Source organism: Balaenoptera physalus (genome assembly GCF_965194825.1).
Source record: "Balaenoptera physalus genome assembly, chromosome: X".
Classification (NCBI taxonomy): domain Eukaryota; kingdom Metazoa; phylum Chordata; class Mammalia; order Artiodactyla; family Balaenopteridae; genus Balaenoptera; species Balaenoptera physalus.
Window position 1 is genome coordinate 36577668 of NC_138903.1, and position 25418 is coordinate 36603085.

Below are 25418 nucleotides of genomic sequence, written 5' to 3' on the forward strand. Positions count from 1 at the left end.
TGGCCACTGCATGTGTCACTCTGATGTGTCTCCTGAAGACGGAGACCCTGCCTCTCTCGATGGCTGTCATCAGCTGCCTTCTCCACTGTGCTTGGAATAAGTGCTTTTGTGGAAGCAGAGGACCTTGAGGTCAGTCTACTGAGGATGGTGGTGGTGTTGGAAAACCTCAGGGGGTCTTCTGAAGGTAGTCTTGGGGGTCTGGGTCTTGCAGTCCAATCTGGACACCCTCATCCCCAAACTCTACTGTGTCCGTGAGTTTTTATACATCCAAGTGAAGTCAAATCAGAGACATCCACGAAATGTTTCTGGCTGTCCAGGCACATGGAAGAATGGCACTTCCTGGCCTGCTGTGGTTGAGTGGAGCCATGTGACCAGTCGTGGCCAATGAGTTACGAGCAGGAAGTGACCCTGCTTTCCTTTGCCACAATGGATGGGAATATTCTAAATAGCAGCCCATCAACCAGTGTCCTGGAGTGAGGGCAAGATAAAGCAAAACCCTCAGCCAACCCCAAATGGGCATATTGTATGTGTGTGTGTGTGTGTGTGTGTGTGTGTGTGTGTGTATGTATGTATATGAAAAATGAATCTTTGCTGTGTTAAGTCACTGAGAATTTAGGGGACCATTTACTACTGCACCGGAGCCTAGCACTTACCATAGTGGTCCTTAATCTCTTGGTGTTTGGGGTCCATTTTCCAATTTGGGAATTCTTATTAACATACTCAAAGGGATTCGGCATCTCACAGGACACTAAACAGGTCTACCGTGGACACGAGTAACTCCCTACTTCAGTTTTTCAGTGTCTTTACAGGCACCCACAGCTATGACTCTTCAGCTCTGCACCCTTGGCATTAGTCAGTGCTCACCCATTGCAGATAATCACCATTTCCTTAGAGCTGGCTTGCCACACGCCACACCTCCTTCCCATGCTTCCAACCGCAATGCCTGACCTGCTTAGAACTGTGTTCCATCTGACATGGCGCCAGGAGAGTTTCATTCTCCGTTGTTATTCACCTGTAACGTAGGAACACACCTCTTCCCCCAGGCAACAGCGGCTACCCAGTACACTTCCAAGCAAGCGATCCCAGAGATCACAGGAAAGAAAGGCTCCCAAACCAAGATAGAGAGCTCAAATCACACAGGATCGTGAAGCCACTGAAAATACACAGTGAGACACAAAGAGAGATGCGGCAGATTCAAACACTTAGGACAGGGTACCAGCATCCTGCATCCTGCATCCTGGGTGGGCAATGCTTTGTCTTTCTCTGCTGCCTCCACCTTCCCCACTGATGGTGTGGGTATGAAACCACAGTTGAGGTTTGAGGTGCATAGAAGTCTGGAATGTGCCTGGGGCCAGTGTCGCACTCATGCTCAATTGGAGAGATGCAGAGACAGCATGCCCGGCCATGGCTGCCCGTCTCCAATTAGCCTGGGGAGCAGCTACGGTTATTTGCATTTCTTGGACACATGGGGCCAGAATGAGTGTTACCAATGGGTGGCTGAATATTGAGTGCCTCATATGCCTCATGTATATTTAGGTTATTATGAATATTTAGTGCCTCAGGTGCCTTAAATATATTTAGCGCCTCATGAATATTTTGTGTCTCTTGTATATTTAGTGCTTCATGAATATTAGGAATCTCTTGTTTCTTCCACCTCTTTTTATCTCTGTTCACCTATCTGCTCTACGTCATCTGCCTAACATCTATCCCTGGTTACGAACTTACTTATCAGTGGCATTTTATCCAGCCCGCTTGTTTACTTGTCTTCCATGGCAGACTTGAATATTCTCAAACAGTACAGCAAAAACACATTATGTCAGTTGTAGCTAAAGCTAAACTGTCTGTCTTGGTCAGAATTTTCTTCTATGACGTCTACGGGGTGCCTCAGCCCACTGCCCAGGCACTTTGGAGGCGTATCTACACAACCAGCCAGCAAGGTTGGCCTTCTTACGCTTACTTTCCATATGGGGACTTTGAAACACAGAGAGGTTTAGAAACTTGCCGGAGGCCACACAGCTGGTAAGAAGCACAGTCAGAATTTGAACTCAGATCCATTGAATGTTCTCTGGCATCATGTTTTGGGGCTTTCGTCTCCACAGGGAGCTGGGTGATGTTCTGCATCAGCTTGATGCTTCCGATCTTATCACCTCCACAGCTTCCACTAGGGTCCAAGCTGCTAGCATCCCTTCACCGGGCTACTGCCATACCCAACTTGGCCTCCCCTCCCCCTCCCACTAATCCAATCTATACATGGTTTCCAGAAAACCGTTTAACAACACACATCTGATTACATCACATCCTCACTTAAACTCTCCAATGGCTTCCCTTTGTTTTCCAAATAAAGATCCATGACCTACAACTTACTACAAGGTCAGCATGGTCTGGCCCCTGCTGACCATCCCAGCCTCTCTCTCACACTGTCCCCCTCACTGTCTTCTGGCCACACACCGATCCCCTATCAGTTCTCAAATACGCCATGTTACCTCCCATCACGGGACATTTGCACATGCTGTGCTTTCTGTCTGCAATGCTTTTCCCTTCCTTCTTCACCTAGTTAATGCCCACTTGTCCTCATATCTCAGCTTGCATGCCCCTTCCTCCAAGAAATTCTCCTGACGCCTCTAGTCTAGGTCACTTTCCTAGTGTACAAATTCCTTCCCTGCAGAGGACTGGTGTCAGTTTATCATTATATTTGCATTGGTGTAATTATTTACTAGCCTCTTCCGTGACCTGCAAGTGCTCTGAGATCAGTGACATTAGGCCTTTGCTCCCCACTGTATCTCTAGGGCCCTCTCTATAGGTATTTGTTGTTGTCAATACAGATTATTTTCCTGGGGAAGTTGCCAGAGCCCCTGCCTCAGCTCATCCTCAGCTAGTAGCCCCTCTCTCATGAGGGAGAGGACTACCTCTTTGCCTTACCTGGAATCAAAATTGATGGCCATCTGTGCAGTGTGACCTCAGGTGTTCTCAGAAGTACCCTCCCTCCCATTACTCTGCTGAAAAGTTCCATGACAAAATCATGCCTTTGGGATGGAGTCTTCTGTGAAATTACACATGTCTCTGAGAGAAATTTCACATAAAGCCGTAGGACCTACTGACCTCCTGTATGCCAGAGACTATGCCAGGCACTTACCACCCATAATGCATGTTAGTTATCTCTTGCTGTGTAACAAATTACCCCCAAACTTAGAGGCTTAAAACAGCACACATTCATTATCTCACAGATTCTGTGGGTCAGGAACCCAGGTGTGGCCTAACCGGGTGCCTCTGGCCCAGGGTTTCTTGTGAGGTTGCAGTCAAGGTATCAGCCAGAACCAGAGACTCTCCTGGGTGGTGGTTTTGGGGGGGGGGGGTGTCTACTTCCCAGCTCACCCACGTGGCTGGTGCCAGCCTCAGGTCTTCACTGGCTATTGGCTGGAGATATCAGTTCCACACCACCAAAGGCAGCTCACAACATGGCAGCTGGCTTCCCTCAGAGTGACTGAGCAAGAGAGGGTGGGCAAGATGGAAACCAAGTCTTTCTATAGCCTAATCCCAGAAGTGACATCTCATCATTTCTGCCATATTCTATTTCTATTCGTTAAAACTGAGTCAACAGGTTTAACCGACACTCAAGGGGCAGGGATTACACAAGGGCATGAATACCAGGAGATGGAGGTCATGGGAGCCATTGTAGACTTTTGTCTTCATTTCAAAGGGGAAAAAGCTGGTTCAGAGAGGGTAAGTGTGATGATTAAATTTTATGTGTCAACTTGGCTAGGCTATGGTGCTCAGTTGTTTGGTCAAACCCCAGTGTAGATGTTGCTGTGAAGGTATTTTGTAGACATTATTAACATTTCCAATCAGTTGACTGTAAGTAAAGGAGGTTACCCTTGATAATGTGGGTGAGCCTCATCCAATCAGTTGAAGACATTAAGAGCAAAAACAGTTTTCCCAGAGAAGAAGGAATTGTGCCTCAAGACTGTAGCATAGAAATCCTGCCAGAGTCTCCAGCCTGCTGGCCTGCCCTGTAGATTTCAGAGTCAAGACTTCAATGTCAATGTGGTATATATATATACAATGGAATATTACTTAGCCATAAAAGAGAATGAAATAATGCTATTTGCAGCAACATGGATGGACCTAGAGATGATCATACTAAGTGAAGTAAGTCAGCTGGAGAAAGACAAATATCATATGATATCACTTATATGTGGAATCTAAAAAAAAATAAATGATACAAATGAACTTATTTACAAAACAGAAACAGACTCACAAACATAGAAAACAAACTTATGCTTACCAAGAGGAAAAGGGGGGGATAAATTGGGAATTTGGGATTAACAGATACACACTAGTACTGTATATAAAATAGATAAACTACAAGGACCTACTGTATAGCACAGGAAACTATATTCAATATCTTGTAATAACCTATAATGGAAAAGAATCTGAAAAAGAATATATTATGTATTCTTTACTGTACACCTGAAACATTGTAAATCAACTATACTTCAACAAAACAAAACAAAAGACTACAATGTCAACTCCTGTCTGAGTTTCCAATCTGTTGGCCTCCCTGTGAATTTTAGACTCAAGACTGCAACATCAATTCTTGCCTGAGTTTCTAACCTGCTGGCCTGCCCTACAAATTTCAGACTTGCCAGTCCCCCCAATCATGTGCTTCAATTCCTTAAAATAAATCTCTTTATAGATTTAAACATAAATTTACATTTAAATATCTATATCTATCTATCCATTTATCTATCTATCTATATCTCCTATTGTTTCTATTTCTCTGGGCAACCTACTGATACAGTAAGTTTTCGCAAGTCATATAGTTGGTAAGGGGCAAAGCAAGGAGGTGGAGAAAGAAGTTGAGAGCATAAAGCAGTCATTCAATCAACAAATATTTACTGAGTAATGTGACAGATCATGTTTTCCAAAGATGGCCACCACAACATATCCCAACCCCCATGCTCTTCTTATAATGTGATGTTGAAACTTCTCCCATGAAGAGGTGGGCTCTATGTTCTCTTCCATTGAATCTGGGTGGGTGTGTAACTACACAGAACTGACCCTATTTGATTTCTGAGCCTTTGTCTTAAAAGGTGACACCACTTTTGCCTACCCCTCTTGAGATGTTCACACTTGGAATTTGGCAGCCATGCTGTGAGGCAGCCCAAGCTACCCCATGTGGAGAGAGCCGCTGCCGAGGCCATGTGTAGGTAAGGTGTTCTGGCTGACAGTCCAGCTGGGGGTTCCAGCCAGCAGCCAGCATCAACCACCATATAGGTGAGTGTACAAGCCTTCAGACAGTTTCAGCACCAGCCTTTGAGTCTTCCCAAGAGAGATCCCAGCCATTCTAGAGTGGAGACAAGCTGCCCCTGCTATGCATTGTCTGAATTCATGACCCAAAGAAACCTTGAAGGGTTAAAAAAAAAAAAATTGCCATTGTTTTAAGTCGCTAAGTTTAAAGGTGATCTGTTACACAGCCATAGATAACTGGACCAGGCCCTGTTGGAGGCCCAAGGTATACACTGGTGAGTAAGATAGATCTGCTCCAATGGAGCTTTGTGTTAGGCAGCTCGGGCTGCTATAACAAAATACCACCGACTGGAAGCTTAAACAACAGGTATTTAGTTCTCACAGTTCTGGAGCCTGAGAAGTCCAAGATCAAGGTTACAGTCAATTCAGTTCCTGGTGAGGGCTCTCTTCCTGGCTTGCAGATGGCTGTCTTCTTGCTGTGTCTTCACATGGCAAAGAGAAAGAGAGAGATCCCTCTGGTGTCCCTTATTATAAGGGTACTAATCCCATCATGAGGTCCCACTTTCATGACCTAATCACCTCCCAAAGGCCCCACCTCCAAATACAATCACATTGGATGTTAGGGCTTCAACATGTGAATTTTGGGGGGACACAAACATTTAGTCCACAGCAAGTTTACATGCCAAATGAGGGAGACAGTCCATAATCACATAAACAAACAGGTAAATAACCTATCAACGCCACTGAGAAAACAGGGCCATGTGTTCTGGAGGTACTGCTCAAGCTAGAGTGGTCAGAGAAGGCTTCTCGGAGGCGGTGCCATGTGGGTTGCGATGTGAATGATGGGGAGAGGCAGATGAGCAAAGAAGAGGGGAAAGACATTCCCAAGTGAAGGAACAGCAAGTTCAAGGCTCAAACCAAGGCCAAACTTGAATGGGGGCTCTTTGAAGGATGTCAGCAGCTGGGAGGTGGCAGAGGGCAAGGGGTCCGGTAGTGGTAGGTCCCACTGCCTGAGGCAGGGATAGAAGACTTCATTGGTGGAGAATAAAGTACCAGGACTGTTCCATGTGTCCCCTCACAGCCAATCTGTGGGTGGGCGGGTTGTGAGGTGTGCAGGGGGGTGAGGAGAGGGGAGTACAGGGCAGATCCAGTACTCCAGGAAAGTGGATCCTGGGAGGGGTCAGGGCAAGCTGCATCAGAGTTGGTCCAGCCCTGCCCAAAGCCTGCCCTGTGCCGGGCTGACCTCCACTCCGGGGTGGGAGTGGCAGAGGGATGCTTGTGAATATCAATGGACTCTTTCTCCTTTCACTAAGCTCAGCAGAACCCTGGCCTTTGTCTGGGGCCCCTGCTCCCCGGGGAGATCTCATAAAGGGCCTCGAGCAGCAGGCCAGAGCTAAGGATGGGGCAGTCCGGGCTGTCCTCACAATGGCAGGGTGAGGAGGTTAAAGCCTGGTGTCAGCTGCTCAGAATCTTGTCCCCAGGGTTTTTCCTGCTTTTGTCGTTTCTGGTCATAGGCCTGATGTTTGATGGGGGCCTCTCTGCAGTTAACTATAGAACTCGGGTAGGGGACGGCAAGGCTGGCCTTGGCCAAGGCTGCAATGGACTGGTGAGCTGCACTGGGGGTGGGACACAGGGGAGGGATCTGAAGTCCCTGACTGCACAGTCTCTGGGCTTTCAGACTCCCAGCTCCATGGGCTCCATGGGACTCATACATTTGTATCTTGCATCCCCAATATCTTAGGCGGGAAACCTGCAACTGCCTCATGTTGTGGACGATTCTTGCTCAGCAAGTGTGGTGGGGTTTTGGGGGAAGGAGCTTGCCATGGGAAGACACTGCTGGGGGACTGAGGCGGCTTCACACCTGGACTCTCCAGGAATGGTGAGTGAATGCACTAAAACTGCACATCCCCATCAATGGGGGAAGGATAGATAACCCGTGGTCTGGTCGCACAATGGAATACTACTCAGCAATATAAAAGAAGACATAAAGCAATATAAAAGAATGTATATAAAATATATAAAACTAATATATATTATATCATATATTATATATGTTATATATCATAAAATATATAAATAATATGCTTTATTCTTTATAAATTAAAATATAAATATTAAATATTTATATATTTATTTCTATATTTATATTCTATACAGTATAAATATATAATATACAATGTAAATATATTTCTATATTTTATATTAAATATAGAAATTTTAATATTTATATATTATATAAAAAATATAAATATATGATTATATAATCATATCTTTTTATATATTCTTTATATACAAAAGAATATATAAAGACTTCAATAACACGAGTGAATCTTACAGACATCATCCTGCGTGAAAGAAACCAGAGTGAAATGCTGTGGGATTCCATTTATAATAAGTTCACAGGCAGGCAAAACCGATCTATAATCAGAATAGCTAGAAGTCAGAATAGCGGTTCCTTATGGGGGCATTGATGGGGCGGGGCGTGAGGGAACCTTCTGGGGCAGGTGCTGGAATCGTTCTAAATCTTGATCTAGGCGATGGTTATGTATGTCTCTACACACATATAAATTCATTGAGCCGAACATTTAGGATCTGTGCACTCTACCATATACATGTTACACTTCAAGAAAAAAAAAAAATGAAAGTTAGAAATGACCTGCCCAATGGGAGCTCTGCTACCCACCCACCCCCCCCACACACACCCTGCTGCTCAAGTGAGAGGAAAGTGCTGAGTGTTAATTAGCCCAGGGGCTATTGTAGGGACTATTCAGGGAGCCAGGTTCCAGCTGTACTGAGGATTTCAAGCCTCATTCTCCAAAGGAGCCTTTGGCTGGCACCTGGTCCCTCAATTCAGTTCTGTTCCTGTCCACAGCACTTGGGCTGCAGCGGGTGGCGTGGGGAAACTGCCCTTGAGCACAGCAGCCAGAAAGCCCTCGGACCAATTACTAAGCCTCCTCTCGGTACCTCAACTCACATAGGCAGGGGCCAGTGGCCTAGGCTGTCTTCATGGCACCACCTTTGCTGGTGTTTTCTCCATCACTTCCTCCCCGCAGCAAAAAGCTGGCTGTGGCTACATGACCACAGCCTTCCCCTAGGAGCTCCTCACTTTGCTAGTTTGGCTTCCTGAATACCAGTACCAATACTTTGCTGTTTTGATTGAATATCTGGAGTTTTTCCGGCCTGTCCGTCCCAACTTGAATTACCTTCCCCTCCGTATAATCTGCCCACCGCAGACACAAGTCCACAAACAAATGCCTCTGCAGAAGGGACTCCAGGCTGACCTGTTCCTGAGTAGTTTGGGGGAGGTCCTGAGTGCTGCTTTGCATCTTGAAGCCAACAGGAAGTGAAGTACTGAAAACTGAAGGCATGGGTGAATGACTCACTCGGCAAATGACCCTCCCACTGGCCCTGCAAGCTAGGGAAGGACTAGGAAGCAGGGAACTTTGTCTAACCTGCCTGACATTTGCAAGGGCCACGGATACCAGCGCTCGAGCATCCTTGAGAGGGATGATGGAGATAGGTGGTCCTCCTCAAATGTCTCCTCAAAATTGACCATCTCACCCCTGTAAACTCACCAGGGTGGGATTCCGTGCAAATCTAGAAGTATTTATCATGAGGAGATACCTAAGAAATACAAGACACAGTTCCTATTGCTGGAGCACCTCAACATTTATTGAATGAGAAAAGTGGATAGATGACTTCCAATGAGCCATGGAATGATTGAGCACACACACGTACCTCCACTGTCTCTCCCAAAGCCCCCGCTAAAATGACAGTGACGGGATTTTTAAAGAAGGATCTAAATCCATAAGGACAAAAAAATGAGAAGAAAATTACAGCCCTTGAAAGATGTCATCACATTTGGGAAGCCAGAAGGCAAATGGACGAAAGGTAACTGACTCAGCAGACCAGAGAATGCTGGAAGCCAACGGCCTGTGGTGGGTAGAAGCTTCAGGAAGCAAGCTGATTCGGGCAGCAGAACCCGAGAAAGTCTGAGGAAATGGAGGTGCCAGGTACCGCAGAAGGTACAGATAGGCTGAAAAGGTACAGATAGGCTTTGCACGTCTGTTGAAGAAGCAGTGATGTCTCACTGCTAGGTCATCTCATGCCCATCCCCCACTCCATGAGAGCCTGGGGTTCCCTCTTTGGAGAGACTGAACAGGAAGGACTCTAGACTCAGGACACCATGCTCAGTTGACTGCAAGGTTGCTATACTGAAAGCAGGAGGTGCTGTACTGGAGACAGAGTTAATAAATGATTATTGTCATCTTAAGCCACTAGGTTTTGGGGTGATTTGTTACGCAGTAGTAGATAACTAATAAATAAAATAAACGATGAATCTGCAAAGTAAACAATGAATCTTGGATTTAGAAAACTGGAGATCCTACATATTGGAGAGGGGCGAAGTGAATTCTCACTTGGATGCTGAGGGGAGATACCAGGGGTGTCGCTGAGCAGCAGAGGTAGAGCGGAAGCCAAGCCAACCATCGTAGGAGCATGCAGGATCCTGGGACAGGGTCTCAAAGAAAAAACGCCAAGAAGCTGAGGAGTTTATTTGAATGTATCCAGAAGCTAAACAAACAAAAAGGGGATAAGAAATAAATATTAACTCTAAAGAAAACAAAAGTTTGTACAGTGAAGGACATGTATTCCAAGCATACTGCATGACATGGCAGGGAGTACATTTCCATACTTATAAACACTGAATATTGATTTAACAAAAAAAAGTGATATAATGTTATTAGGATAATAGGGGCAAGAGACAGTCTAGGGATGAGGAGAGGGGAGTTAAATTTGATTTTCAAGCAAAACACCAATGGTGGATTTGTTTTCTAGGGCTGCCAATAAAGTACCACAAATTGAGTGGCTTAAACAACGGAAATGTATCGTCTCACGGTTCTGGAGGCTAGAAGTCCGAGATCGAGGTGCCGGCAGGGCCATGCTCCCTCTGAAGGCTCTAGGGAAGGCTCTGTTTCAGGTCTCTCTCAGCTTCCGATAGTTCCTTGGCTTGTGGCAGCGTAACTCCAATCTTCACACAGTGTTCTCCTATGTGCATGTCTGTGTCCAAACTTCCCCTCTTTAGAAGGACGCCAGTCATATTGGATTAGGGTCCACCCTAATGACCTCATCTTAACTTGATCATCTGCAAAGACCCTATTTCCAAATAAGGTCACATTCACAGGTACTGGGGGTTAGTACTTCAGCGTCTTTTGGAGGGGACACAATTCAACCCATAAGAGATGGTAATGTCTAAGATTAACGTATCAAGAAATAACGGTATAAGCATGATATTTAGAAATAGGAAGGTAAATATGAGGACAGATTAGAGAGTGGAAAGTGGTTCCTTGTGGGTGGCAGAAATTGAGGTCGAGCCAATGAGGGCTGCTGCTTTTTCTTTATAAGCCTGAAAGGACTGCCTGACTATTGAAAACATGCACATTTCTCACCCACCTCAATTATCACACTCAGCACGTGTCATTACAATATGATTACTCATCTGTGGTCCACACAGGACCATAAATTCCTGCAGGCTGATAACAATCATAGCCAACATTTATAGAATGCTTACTGTGTGCCACCCCCCCCCAATATTCTAAGCAGCTCACAGCAGCCCTGTGAAGAGGTACTGTTATTATCCACCATTTCAGATGGCAGAACTGAGGCACAGAGAAGTTAAGTAATTTATCTAAGGTCACACAGTTAACTTGAAGAGCCTGGATTAGAAAGGCAACACTACTTCTATTTCGGATTCCTTTTGGCATTCCCTATATTGCTGAGTATGGAGTCACACCACAGTAGGTACACGATATCTGTTAGAGGTAGGAAGAAGGGGGTGAAGGGGCCTTTTTGTCTACTTATCTTTGATGAGTGTGTGGTTGTCCTCTCTCCCAGGTCAGCCAAGTCTCATTACGTCAGTACTCCATGCTCTCCTCTTAGGGAAGGTGTCTGCCCTCATGCCCTCCCATCTGGGTCTCCATATTCTTTTTCATCTAGTCCATCCCACTCCGTGACTGCAGCTGATTGGGCTAGAAAGGGCCCCTGACCCCGGACCAGCCAATCAGAGGCTGCTCTGGGAGCCAGAGTGTGGCGTGGTCTGGTGAGGAGACAACTTGGTCAGTCCAGTTCTTCCTCCTGGGAAATGTTTCACTTAGCTGCACAGAGAATCCAAGCCACTCAGCCATGGACAGAAGGCAGCATCAGTCTGTTCAGGGCTGGTTAAGTTGTGAGAAGCAGAGAATGACTGATGGAGGGAGAACAGAGAGAAGCAGGACCGAGTCACAACCCCAGGAGAGCTGTAGAGAAGATGCCTAGGGCTCCCTCAGTGCCCTCAGGCTGTCCAATTTTTGACCTCGTGTTGCCTCACAAGCACCCCCCTTTTTTTGAGATGCTTGAGTCTCCTCCGATCTTGTAAACAACCCCCATTGTCTGTGATGGCCTGTGTCTTACATCTGGGCATTTCTCCCTCCCAGATGTTTTCCTCAACATATCTTCCTCTATTTCGCTCTTCTTACCTTTTTATTGCCCTCCCTCCCCCTCTAGTGCTCTGGCTAACCAGACATTACATTTTTACTGTGCATTGTTTTTCATGAAGTCATGGACTGTCAGCCCTGTGAGGCACCTTTCAGATTAGTGCTATCCAATAGAACTTTCTACGATGATGGAAATGTTCCATATCTGTGCTGTCCAAGACGGCAGCCACCAGACACATGTTGCTATTAAGCACTTGAAATGTGGCCGGTGTGACTGAGGAGCTAAATTTTTTATTTTATTTAATTTTCATCAGTTTAAATTTAAATAGCCCCACGTGACTAATGGCTACTGAGTTGGACAGTACAGTTGTTCCATCTTCCGATCCATTACCTCTTTTTACAGATGAGTCTCTTTTTGTGAGTGTAAGAGCCGTATTCCAATGGCTGCCTCCTCAAGTCACCCCCCAGCTATAGGACACAGCAGCACAGGACTGGGGTGACGGGCCCCTGCTGAAAGTCAAGCGGTTGCCTCCTCAGAACAGCAGGCCCAGGTAGACCCTCCGAGGCTCTCCATGCAAGGGCCTGTGTGTAGCGGGGGTTGAGGGACAAATCGGGTGATTGGGCTGAAGCAGGATATCGTAACCTCAAGTTTAGGGCCACCTCTTTGATTTGGGGGACTTCCTCAGAGGTGGTCGATGTGTTAGCCCCTGGGACAGAAATGAGCTAGGCAATTTCCGAAACGGCTTTAGCCGGACTACATGGCCCAGATGTGGCCACGTGACTTTGCTCTGGCCAATGGCAGGTGAGCGGAAAAGATGGACGCCACATCCAGATCTGGCCCAGAGAAATCACCCGTGTGCTCTTTCCCCTTCCACACCTTGGTACAGATGAGTCCAGCAGAGCTACAAGATGGAAGGAGCCTGGGTCCCTGAATCACTCCTGGAGAGGAGAGCCTCCTGTCCTTCGGGAACACCCACTTTGGACTTTATTTCAGTGATAATCTTCCATTGCGGTAAGCCATTGCACCTTGGGGGTTTATCTGTTGCAGCAGCCAGCATTTCCCTGACTATTACACCCCCAGAAAACAGACTTCCTCCTGAACGGGTCCTTATGTTGTGAATGGTAGGGATTGGGGTCCCTTTGGCAGTGCAGTGAGGGTGATGTGGTCTTGTCAGTTGCCATCTGAGATCTCAGACCACAGTGATGCTCGGCTCAGAACTGACTGAGTGTGGGTGGGGCCTTCCTGGTCTGTGTAGCCGCGGGCTGACAGACTCATGCTCCCCTTGCTCTCCTAGGTCTCTGAATGGAGGGTCTCTAAGTGATGCCCATAAGGGAATGGAACCCTTCTGGGAGAGCAGAGGCCTACAGAACAACCTCTCTGAGGAGCTGACAGCCCTCACCCTCCACGTGGGTAATCCACGGGTCACGTGAGGCTTCCCTCCTCCAGGGTCCGCAGGCTGGACCAGTGGGTCTCAGTGTGAGGGACAGGGAGCCCCTTAGCGCCCAAGAGCTCATGTGACTCATTCTAATGTGAGCAGCAAGGAGAAAGTCAAAGGAATTGGAATCACGATTTAAGTGAGGTCTACGGCGGGTATTTCTTGGCACAGGACTGAGGAGCCTGGCCAAAATTCTCTGCCAAAATTTCCCAGCTCTGAGAGTCACGGTTGAAGGGCACAGAGACTTTCTGCCTCGTTAACCAAACTAGGGAATACAAGAGGGGGATCAGGCTTGGGAGGGGAAGTGTTGGGACCATTTTGGAGCACACAAAGTTTGAGGGGTCAGTGGGGTGCCCACATAGATGCTTCTAGCAGCTGCATGGGAATGGGGACCTGAGAGGGCCGGATCAAGGAGCAAACTTGTGTCTGGAGACAGGTGATGATAGAAATCACGGTGACGAAGGGGTGACTGTCGAGAGAGCCAAATGAAGGGCAGGAGGAGAAGGAGGAAGAGACGTGGGAGAAAGGGGTGTCAGAGGGGCCACGTTGGGAGAGTGTGAGGGAGGAAGGAGTGGACAGCCAGGTGGGGCAGCGAGAGGACAGGAGGGCAAGGGGCCTGGAAAGGCCATTGCATCTGGTGACACAAGCTCATTGGCGGCCCGTGAGAGCAAAAGTTAACCCAGAAGGACACTCACTGGTTGGCAAGGGGAAGCCAGGTGGAGATTTAAAATTTATGGCAGAGTCTGCAAAAAGGATAAATTGCCCCATCGGGACGGGGAGCTAATTGTGTCACGTGGTGTGCCTGGGGCAGGGATGGTCTAGCGGCACAAAATACAAGCCCACTTGCACAAGCTTAAGTAAAAAGGGAGAATTTATGGGAAGAATATGAGGCTATCTCCAAGATCCAGGGACAGGAAGTGCAGCCGGTCTCTGGGGGCAGGAATCGGCAACTGGGGAGCCAGCAGGAACCTGGGCAGCTCCGTGCTCTCCTTTCTCTATCTCTGCTGCTCTGAGGTCTCTGACCTCTGCTTTCCTCCTGGACGGCTTCTTTCTTCTCTCTCAGCTTTTTCTGTTGCTCTGTGCACCCAGTGGAAAATGGCTGCCTCAGGTGGCCCTCCTGGTCTGTTCACTTCCTTCTCCTCTGGGCTCACACTGTGCCTGGCACAAGGCGTTCAAGCAGCCAACAAAAACTGCCTAGAACCGCCAAGGTGTCCTAAGGCCCTGGGAGAGCATCTGATTGGTCCAGTTGGGTCAGGTGTCCATCCCTTATCCAATCAGCTGTGGCTAAGGGAGGGTCTTGTGCCCTTGGGCCCCTCAGTGGGGGCTGGGCAGCAGCATCTTTGGGAAGGCGGCTCAGGCAGATTCTTGAAGAGGAGAATACGGTGGCTGTCATACTCTGATGTTCCAGACAGGCTGCAGGCCCCTGAGCCACCTGGAACAGAGAGAGACTCCTGAGGTCAGGCTCCACTTTAATGATGGTCAGTAAACACCACGGAGGCCATGAGGGATGGGGCATGTGCACCCACAGACAAGTAGCAAATGCGACTTTCCTGTGCTTCCTTTTTCTCCTCCACCCCCCCGCACACACCCAAGCCCAGGGATACGACCCAAAGAACTCATCAGGGCCTCTCGCGACATCCAGATTTCCCCAGGCTCAGCTCTCATCTTCTTGGTTTCCTTCCACTACAGCCTGAGATGAGAAGAGCTAACTTGGAGGGGGCTGCAGGAGAGGGGGGCGCAGTACTTGCCCTGCTTGGAATGGCCCTGACTCCACAGTACTGGGTCAGGCAGAGTCTCAACGGGAAGCAGTTGGGATAGTTTTGACAAGTATTTGCATACAAAGGGACCGTCCACAAAGATGTGTGTGCTGGGGAACCACAGGGATAGCACAGGAAGCAGAAGCTGTTAGCAGTGGAGGTTTTTTTTGTTTTTGTTTTTTACCACCCTGGGCCCAGAGGTGAGTAGAGAAGGCCACCTTAAAATGAGCAGGGACCTTCAGTGGAAGAGTCACTCAGCCCACGCAGATTTCACAGGGAGGAAGTTGGGGAATAAACCTTCACCTCATTCTCCTCCTGCCCTCTGTGTTCTTGACGGGGCCTCACTGTTGGCTGGAACTGGCCAACGGAAAGCCACTGGGTGGGGGGCCCTTTAGGATGGGTGCAAAGGGGTCAGCTTCCTGGGACATAGGGCAGGGAGGAGGAAGAAGGCGGATCGTGGACCTGAAGGGGCAAATGGAAGATGTTTCCGCATGGCTCACGCGCTACACTGTGGGCTCCTCCAGGGCAAGCCACTCTGCTCCTTCATTTTTGTCACCAGCACCCAACCCACTGCCCAGCTCATGATTCCAACCTGAGTTCGCTGATGCCCCGAATGAATTCCGTGGTGCCTCTTTGTTTCTCATGTTGGCAGTGAACTGGCAATGAATGGCATTCGGCTGAATGGGACCAGGAGCTCTTCCCAAGGCAAAAGTTTACAAGGTGGAAGAAGAAAAAAACAAAGAAATCAGAAATGCCCCAAAGATGAAGGCTGAATGGTGCTGCTGGAGCTATTTTTCACTTTCTCATCAGGAAGGGCAAATAATGAGCCGTACTATCTTCTTCCTCTTTATTACGGCCTTTATGCTTGTAATATAAACAACCATATGGACTTCCCTGGTGGCGCAGTGGTTAAGAATTCGCCTGCCAATGCAGGGGACACGGGTTCCATCCCTGGTCTGGGAGGATCCCACATGCCGCGCAGCAACTAAGCCCGTGCGCCAAAACTACTGAGCCCGCGTGCTGCAACTACTGAAGCCCACATGCCTAGAGCCCATGCTCTGCAACAAGAGAAGGCACCGCAGTGAGAAGCCCGCACACTGCAACGAAGAGTAGCCCCCACTCGCCGCAACTAGAGAAAGCCCACATGTGGCAACAAAAACCCAACGCAGCCAAAAAAAAAAAAAAAAAACCAGCCATGACTGGCACATGCAGTACTTTTTTTTTTTTTTTTTTTTTTGGCTGTGTTGGGTCTTTGTTGCCGCGTGCGGGCTTTCTCTAGTTGCAGCAAGGGCGGGCTACTCTTCGTTGCGGTGCGCGGGCTTCTCATTGCGATGGCTTCTCTTGTTGTGGAGCACGGGCTCTAGGTGCGTGGGCTTCAGTAGTTGCGGCACACGGGCTCAGTCGTTGTGGCTCGCGGGCTCAAGAGCGCAGGCTCGTAGTTCTGGCGCACGGGCTCAGTTGCTCTGTGGCATGTGGGATCTTCCTGGACCAGGGCTGGAACCTGTGTCCCCTGCATTGGCAGGCGGATTCTTAACCACTGTGCCACCAGGGAAGTCCTACATGCAGTACTTTAAAGTTGACCAAGTGGTTTATGTGCATTATCTCATCAGATCCCCTCAACAATCCTGTAAGGTACACTGTATTATCTTTCCAGTTTTACAGACCAGGCTCAGAGAGGTTAGGTGACTTGCCCAAGGTCACCCAGAGGGTATTGGTGGAATCACAGCTAGGAATTCAAGTCCATTTCTACTGTCATTTTCACCCTGCCACCCATGGTCAGAAGGCCTCTCAGGCCTGTTCCTAGCTGGGCACGCTGTCCAGAATTGGGAACTTTGACTTTCAAGAGGCTAAACAGCTGAGCGGGAACCAGAGCAAACAGGAGCCAGAAATGGCACCGAGGAACTCTGTGGAACATGGGGCCCCCTTGTTTTCTGCTGCCACCTCCTGGGTTATCAGTACCCTTTTCTTCTATCCTTCTCTCCTTCAAATCCAAGCAGAACGGGGGGCGGGGGGTGGGGTGGGGGGAACGCCCTCCCTACTCATTGCAAAACTGCATGATAATTTTGAAGATTTTTAAACAGAATTCACTTAAAAAGAAGGAAATTCTGACATATGCTACAACATGGATGAAGCTTGAAGACACGCTAAGTAAAATAAGCCAGTCACAGAAGGACAAATATTCTAGGATTCCATCGTTTGAGTAGTCAAATTCATAGACAGAAAGCAGAATGGTAGTCGCCAGGGGCTGGATGGGGAGGGAAGAATGGGGAGTTAGTGTTTAATGGGGATGGAGTTTCAGTTTTGCAAGATGAAAAAGTTCTGAAGAGGGATGGTGGTGATGGTTGTACAGCAACAAGTGGACTAAATGCCACTGAACATTCAAAATTGGTTAAAATGGTAGATTTTTGGTTATGCACACTTTACACAATTTTAAAAAATTGAATTTGATAAACATTTAATGAGTCTCTACTATGTGCTCTGCACTAGGAATTCAAAGCCAGAAAGCATCAGCCTTACCTTCAAGGTTGGCCCTGCCAGGCAAAGTGACGTAAATGAACTCAGTGCAGTGTGGAAAGTGCAGTAGTACAGTGTGGGAGGGACGGGGGTGGGGGGAGCCCAGAGCGGGGAGGGCCGGCTCCATTGCTCGGGGGCGGAGTGAAGCCTTCTCCAAGGAAGGCGTCTCCTCCGGGCTTGCCAGAGACTGAGACGGATTCAAGGTTGGGCAGGAAGTGGAGGAGCTGGGGACACACAGAACATTCCAAACAGAGAAATAGCACGAGGGAAAATATAGAGGTGTGAAATAGCATGCTATTAAACCTCCTCTCCTTTGTTGGGATGTAACTAAACTCGCGTTGCCCTCCCCCCTTTTTGTTTTACTCTTTATTATTAAAAAAAACTTTTTAAATTGAAGTATAGTTGATTTACAACATTGTGTTAGTTTCAGGTGTACAGCACAATGATTCAGTTATATATATATATAAAACTGCATCCCCTAATTCTACACTGATCGGTCTAGGAAAGTGCTTCTCAAACCATCTCTGGTGAAAAACATATGTGTGTGTGTGTGTGTGTGTGTGTGTTTAATTTCCAGTCCCTCACAAACTGATATTTGCGGCCCTACTATGTATGACGATTATGGAGCTTACGCCACATGCCACTCACCGTGGAAGTTTGAACCCATCTATTTCCTGTTCAACAAGAGTCCACTGATCACCCGCTTGGATGTCACAGCAAGGTCAAGTTGCCTTCAGGCTTCCAGAATGGTTACTCTCAATTTCTGTGCTTTTCTTATTGTGAACCAGCACTGGTCCACGGACCACACTTTGAGTAGCACTGGTTTATAAGATGGTGAGTCCCTTAAAGGGAGGAACCATTTGTTTATATTTTATCCATTCTTTGGATTTGTAGCAGACCACCCAAAAGAAGTCCTCTCCTTTCCCAGAAAGGGATGCCTACCTATTAATTAGCTAGTGTTTTTCCTGTGTTTTGAATATGGAAAGTTCTGCCAGTATTAAATACTATTATTATTATTAGCTTTGTGTCCACTATAGTGGATGTCATTTAATTAGAACTGCATAATAGGCAAATCTGCCTTAATTGGCTGGGATGTGGCTAAGAAAACATTTCGCGTCTGTGTCTGCATTCTCTGTTCTGTGGCCATCACATCACATCCTCTGGCAATGGGTCATTTTGGAGACCTTGGGCAGGGTTCAGGGAAGGTTATTTGGCTACTGATTAACACTTAATTAGCACCTTTTTCATGTAGCACAGCAGTGACTTTGTAAATTTAAAAATTTCAGGGGACCACTTAATGTGGAATTAAAGTACAAGTGCAATATTTAAGACGCATGAAATTGTTTTACGCATTACGGCATTAACTAGCTCTTAATTTATGCAGTGCATGCCAGCGAAGGGCAATTAAAGTGTAGCAGGGAAAAAAATTATAGATCTCTGTGTTGTCCTGTCTTTTCCTCTAACGATGCTTTGGAAGGCTTTTGCTATGTTCGTATCTCAACTCCTATTCTAGATTTAGGAGTAAATGGTAAGTTCTGAAACTTGTTTGCCCCTCAGGAATTGGCATTATCTTTAAGCTGAAGCTACCTCTAACCATGATGTTCCTCTAGGGCCCAGAAATCCACTGTGGCCTCAGTGATTGGTCCAGGGATAGGCACATAACCCCACTATAGCCTTTGAGATGTCAGGAGACGTTTGCTGGAATTTATGGGAAAGTGAGGCTAACAGTGTCTTCCTTCATAGTTGTTGGAAAGAGTGGTTCTCCTTTCCCTGGTCAGTGTGGTGTGAGGATGTGAGGTTGGGAACGGTGGCAGCCATTTTGTAAGCAGTCTGGAGCTGCAGGGGGAGTCATTGTTTGGAATTTGGCCATGAATCCAATACCATGGGAGGCCATATGGCAAGATGAAGAGAGACCCAATCCTGGAAGATATTGTGGGAGACAGTAGATTGGGACTAGTCTGAAGGCCATTGACTTCTGGACTTTTGAATTATATTGGAACCTATAAATATACTGCATATTCCCACCTCCCTGCCTTTATTCATGCTGCTCCCTTTGAGTGGAATGCTCTTTCCTTCCTTCTCCATCCTTCAAGTCCAAGTCCTAATGCCACCCGTCTAAGAAGCTTTCCTCGAGCTGAACCATGCTCAGGATGGCCAGAACCATGCCCCCCTCCTCTACGATGCTAATGCCCCCCACTTGAAATTCTCCTTCCGCAAGGAGCACACACTGCCCTGAAAAGCGTGAAGCTGCAAATGTGACTCCCCATCTCCCTTGAGAAGACCTAAGCTCTCTCTTCCGCCCCCAGCATTAGTGTTGCACCTGGCACACTGAGTCGGCAGAGTGCTGCAAACCCGTTCCTAGAAAGGAATGTTAGTGCGTAGTCGGAAGAGGAGAGAGCGCATACGAGCATATGCTCTTCTTAGCTAGAGCCAGTAGGAGAAGGAAAAAAAACCTGGGTAAATGCTGCAGCTGGGTGGATTCCTGGGCCACTGCAGCTGCTGAGAGCCGGCAAGGACTTGCGATATGAAGGAGGAGGAGTCAGTTACGAGCCAGTCAGAATATTTGTCTGTGCCTCTGTTGGTAACTTACACAGACGGATACAGTCTCCAAGTACAAAGTCGAGGGCTAGGAAAGTAAAAGTTTCCCGGTCACCTCCTCCTTCCCATACTCTGTGTCCTCTTAGCAGACGTGGAGCTGAGCTGCTGTGATCCTCCAGCCACTCGGAGTCTGGTCAGGTGACAGCCTCACCGTCCAGCTAGCGCTACAGCGTTGGTGGTGGCGCCAGCCAACGGCTGAGCAAGCTGGTGGCACTTGCGGCTGGCCATTAATGCCAAATGGGGCTACTCTAATGGGCTCCCTTTGCTGGGGGCTGTTCAGATCTGCATTGCCGCCTGCCGGCTCTCCTGCCCAATCCTGCTTCCACCCTGCTCCTTTCAGGGGTGTTTCCCCAATAAACCCTTGACATTCCTGAGTCCATCTTACACCTGTTTCCCAAAGAACCCTCCCCAGAGGTAAAAACTGCTAACTCTTAGGGGTGTATTCTTCCAGCCATTTTTTTTCCTATTCATTTATGTACTTGTATGTACGTATACCACCTAAAGATTTGTTATAATTCATTTTGTTTTTACATAAATGGGATCGTACTGTGTATGTGAACTATTCTACAATCAAAAAAAATTTAGCACATCTCCATGAACAGTAGACATCAATGCACATAGGTATGTCTTTTTATTTGCTGTATACTCTTCCACAGTATGGCGAGCCCATTGTCACTTAACCATTCTTATACTGATGGATATTTGGGTTTTCTACCTTCTCTTATTAATAATGCTGCTAGGAGTGTGCTAGGAGCGGATTTCAAATAATAATAGCAATAAACTGAACATTATTCCAGACAGTTTATAAACCTGTATTAACCAAGCCTTTTTTGTGTTCTGATGCTTTGACATCTGGGGCTTTTGCTGACCCTGGAGGGACTGCCCCTCCCAGGATTTGCCAGTTCCTAGAGATAGTAAACAAACAACTTGTCTGAGTGTACCTTTCAAATGCAAACCAACCAACCCAGCACCCGTAGCCCTCACCGTGGCCTCTATGTGACTCTCACACTCTAGGCCACTATCCCCCTGCCCTGATCAGACAGCTAGGGACAGCCCCAGTGCCCTGGAGCCCACTGAGATTATTCAAACTAGCCGATCCGAAACCTGCTTACCCTGCCTTGCCTGTTCCTTTTCACAGAAACCACAGTAAAGGCTCTTGCCCGCCGGTTCCCCTTCTCCCTCTGCTTCCTGACCAACCCCAGTGCTTCCCTGTGTGCCCCTCCCCCCGTGGCCTAGCCTGCCCCCTCCTCTTGGGATTTGTAAGTATAACCAATTATCTTCTCTATGGCCGTCATCTCCTGTTCTGTTGGCATCACCAGACCTGAATAACAATAAAACCTATGTGGCCTCCAAAACAGGAGGACCTCTCATTGGCAAGGTGGAACTAACATTTTCTTTTTCTCCCGAAGGTTCCGGAATGCTTTCATTTGTGAACTCTTTCTGGGCGAATGGAAGTGCTAAATGTGCTGGGTTACTTAGGGCAGACACAAAAAAGAACTTCCTGCTGAAGGCCTCAGGAATTTACCACTCACCAGGGCACGGCTCCACCCCTCGCTAAAGGAGGCCACGAGGCTCCCCCCTCCCCCGCAGGTCCCTGCAGACAGCTGAGGTCATCCTCACCTGAGAAGGGAGGAGGGCTGGGATTACCGCCCTCTCCGTTGCCCTGGGGCTCTGGGCCCGGTGACGCGGGGCATCCTGGCGGAGGCTGGCCCATGTTCGCAGCTGCCTGCCGGGAGCCGGAGCCTGTCAGCTCGAGCGGCAGCGAGGGAAGACGTTTCTGACACAAAAGCCCAGGGGAATCCGCGGAGGAGCTGGGCTGTCATTACTTATTAACAATGGGCCTGATCCCCAGCTAGGCAGGCCCGGGGAAATAGCCTGTGGGGAGGCCGGCCTCCCCGCTACGAGGTGAATTAACACTTTCAGGGCAGGAGGGAGCTGTTCGGGGGGAGGGGGTCAATTGTCACATTTTTGCATGTAAGAGGGGCCATTCTTTACATATTAGGGGCGCGCTTGTCCTCATCTTCCCCTCCCCCTCTCGGTGTCCGCATTCTTCTCTTCCGTTCTCTTGCCCTCTCTGGTTTTAAGCCGGCAAACCCACAGGATGTGGGAGACTGCGCTTCTAGGGAAAAGGAAGATTTGAGCCTGCACGCGGCCAGAAACCTGGCGTTAACGTCCTGAGAGAGGGCCCGCGGAGGCCGGGAGAGGCAGCTGGAGCTGGCAGCTCCTGGTTGCAGACCAGCAAACTAGCTGGTCGTTAAAGCTGGTTATTGCCTATTTTCTCCCCCCGAGGGGTCCTGGGCTCCGGTGCCAGCACGCTCTGTCCCGGCTCCGCGATCTCAGGTGGGCAGAGCCACCCACCCGTGATATTGCAGGTCGGGTTTCCTGGGGAAGCAGATGCTGAGACGGAGATTAGCATGCGGGACTTTTTGTTAGCATTCTAGGATCAGCACCTGGAGAAGGGAGGGGCTGGAAGCCGAAGCCAGCAAAGGAGGAAACTGAAATACAACGGTAGCCCGACGGAAGCCTCAGCTGACCCCACAGGGAGCTCCAGAGCTGGGGTGACCCTTCGGAGTGGGTCGGAACTGGGCTGGAGGGGTGAGGCTCCGGAGGCTGGCGTGGGTCAGCCCCGGGGCGTGGGCTGCTCCAGAAGCCGGCACGGCCCTGGGCAGGGCGGTTTCTTCAGCCTTGGGGAAGGGCTGACAGCTGAAGTCAAGCTGCAGGCAGCCCTCCAGCAGCCGAGGGTGTAAGTCCTTCCTTCCGGAAGGGGGAACACAGCCGCTACCATCACCCTGCTTCCCCCGGAGGGCGGCTGAGCTGAGGCTTCGCCAGATCGCAACGGGGGCATTCCTCAGGATTCCTGCCTCCGCACAGAGGCCAGCTTGGCCTCCTTTCCTGCTGCATCTCCTCCCACCCCTCCTCCCATCCTTCCTGCTACCCCTCCTCCCATCCCTCTTGTCTTCCCTCTTCCCTGCAGGGGCTATTACCAGAGGTTTTTCAAAATTTTAAAGGCCATCCAATCCGGTGGGCCAGTGCAAGTTTACGAGGCAGCGGAACTGCCCTAATTGAGGCCGAAGGTCAGGGAGCCCCTCCCTCTGGCCGCCGTTGTCTTGCTATAAAACACTTTGTAATCTGTAAAGAGCTGGCTGGCTGAACCCAGAGCATTTTTTTTTTCCTTTCTAATTGGGCGGTTCCAAACTTCACCACAGGGGGTGCTAAATTGTCCCGGGCTCTTTTATTTGTGTCAACAGGAGCAGGAAGCGTACAGTTGTTATGTGTATGTAATGTAAATTCCGCGTCCGGATGTATGTATCTGTCCGGTTTCATCTACTTTAGGAGAAGGTAGTCGGCCTAATTGGGGACACGCATTTAGGAATAGTCAGCCATTTTATCACGAGTCCACGCTCCAGAGCCCCCCAAGACCTGAGCTTCAATCAGCACCAGAGCTCTTGTTCATTAGTATAAAGGGCCTTAGAAACGAGTTCCCACTGGCGGAAGCAGTTCGAGGCGGGTGGATTGGTCAGGAATAGGAGCGGTACTTCAGCTCTTGCAGGTGCAGATCGGGAAAATCTGGTGTGCTCCGTGGTTGGTTCTCGTAGGAACGGCACCATGGGCTTGATTCTTAAGTGGTCCTGCGTGCATCCTGCGGCTGATTTGGTGGATTGTGCGCCCATGGAGTCGGACTAGAAGGTTGGAGAATTCCGCTGCAAGACTTTGTTGCATTTGCCTCAGGCAAACTTTCCTGAGAGGCGGCTGCTGGAGCTTTTAAAGGATGGAGGGCTGGAACGTCACGGAATTTACAGGACCAGTTATATGGCTGCTTTGCGTAGCTTGTTCAGAGCTTGGCCTGAAGACTTCCTTTCACAATATCCTGGTGGCACGGTATGGAGAGAGGCCCTACTCCCTCGCCCACCTCGAATTACTAAAAGGTACAGAGATTTACCAAAAAGAACCTAATGGGTTTTTTTGCAAGACCAAACTGGCTTGGGTCAATTAGCGCCAGCCTAAAACTCCATCCCAGATCCTCTATAAAACCTTAATCAGCTGTGAATTCCCACCTTCCCATATCAATAACCACTGTGTACCTCCATATTTTCTCACGGGTATAATAGGGGTCTAATCCTTGCGTCCTCTGTCATAAGAAGTTGTAAGGACTATATATATTGTGTTCTTAAACCCTGCCAAAAGAGGTTGGATTCACAAATTGCAGACTGATGTCTTGGGGTTGGGGGGAGGTTAAAAAAAAATCAGCGCTCAGAAGTGTCCGCAGCAGGGAGGCCCCTGGTGTTCCTTATCAGCAGAAGCGTTTATTAAGGGCCGGTGTGCACCGGGACCACGAACTGCACTGCCCGTGTCTCCATGTTTCTAGCTCAGATGAAGCTTGACTAGGCACAATGTCCATCCTACTCATGGATCCTACACACAGTCAGATAATCAATGCAAAACTCAGGTGAGGAGATTAGATTAGATCATTAGATCTGACGGCTCAGAATGCTGGTTGCCTGCTGAGGAAGGGAACCAGGGCTGTGATTTACGTTCTCAACTTGGGTTAAATCTTCTCTCCCTACAGCCTCGTCCTGAGGGGTGGAGAGTCAAAGTCACCAGGAAACAGAGGGTTCTCAGCCAGCGGTATTGTGCCCACCTGTATCAGGTAAGCCCCAATGCTCAAGACCTTAGAGCACAACTTTGGTTCTGAGTGCCTTTCCGTCCCTTTAGTGGACAAAGCATTTTCACTGTCAGTATCTGGTTGGACCTTTACAGCTGCTGAAAATGTGAGGGTTGCAGGGCAGACAGCTGCATCTCCTTGAGCTCACCAGTAGCTACCTCCCTTGTTGCTTGCTGATGAAAGTCCAGATTTTTCCTGATATTGGATGACAATGTGTTCATGGAAGGCCATCTTAACCCCATATGATTCATAATTACCCTAAGCCAATCATGGTACAAACATTACTTCTTTTTTCTTCTTTTTTAAGAAAATTCTAGTTGATTTACAATGTTGTATTAGTTTCAGGTGTCCAGCAAAGTGCTTCAGTTATACATATATATCTAGTCTTTTTCAGATTCTTTTCCATTATGTTATTACAAGTTATTGAATATAGTCCCCTGTGCTATACAGTAGGTCCTTGTTGTTTATCTATTGTATATATAGTAGTGTGTATATATTAATCCTAAGCTACTAATTTATCCCTTCCCCCCTTCCCCTTTGGCAACCATAAATTTGTTTTCTATGTCTATGGGTCTATTTCTGTTTTGTAAATAAGTTCATTTGTGTCATTTTTTTTAGATTCCACACATAAGTGATATAATGATATTTGTCGTTCTCTGGCTTACTTAGTGTGATAATCTCTAGGTTGATCTATGTTGCTGCAAATGGCATTATTTCGTTCTTTTTTATGGCT

At 48.1% G+C, this 25418-nt stretch overlaps 2 long non-coding RNA genes across 2 annotated transcripts in view; one reads left to right on the top strand and one right to left on the bottom strand.

Annotated features, from left to right (window-relative positions):
- Window positions 1-14006: 14006 nt before the first annotated feature.
- LOC309652664 lies at window positions 14007-21909 on the bottom strand. Its single transcript, XR_014258866.1, has 2 exons — window positions 21643-21909; window positions 14007-15606 (listed from the first exon to the last, which is right to left on the bottom strand). It is a non-coding gene; the product is annotated as an uncharacterized lncRNA (long non-coding RNA).
- Window positions 21910-21973: 64 nt separating this feature from the next.
- The window catches only part of LOC309652639, a 28771-nt gene continuing 25326 nt past the window's right edge, over window positions 21974-25418 (top strand). Inside the window, exons 1-2 of the long non-coding RNA XR_014258832.1 lie at window positions 21974-23948; window positions 24590-24670. This is a non-coding gene — a long non-coding RNA (uncharacterized lncRNA). The remainder of the gene's footprint in view (window positions 23949-24589; window positions 24671-25418) is intronic.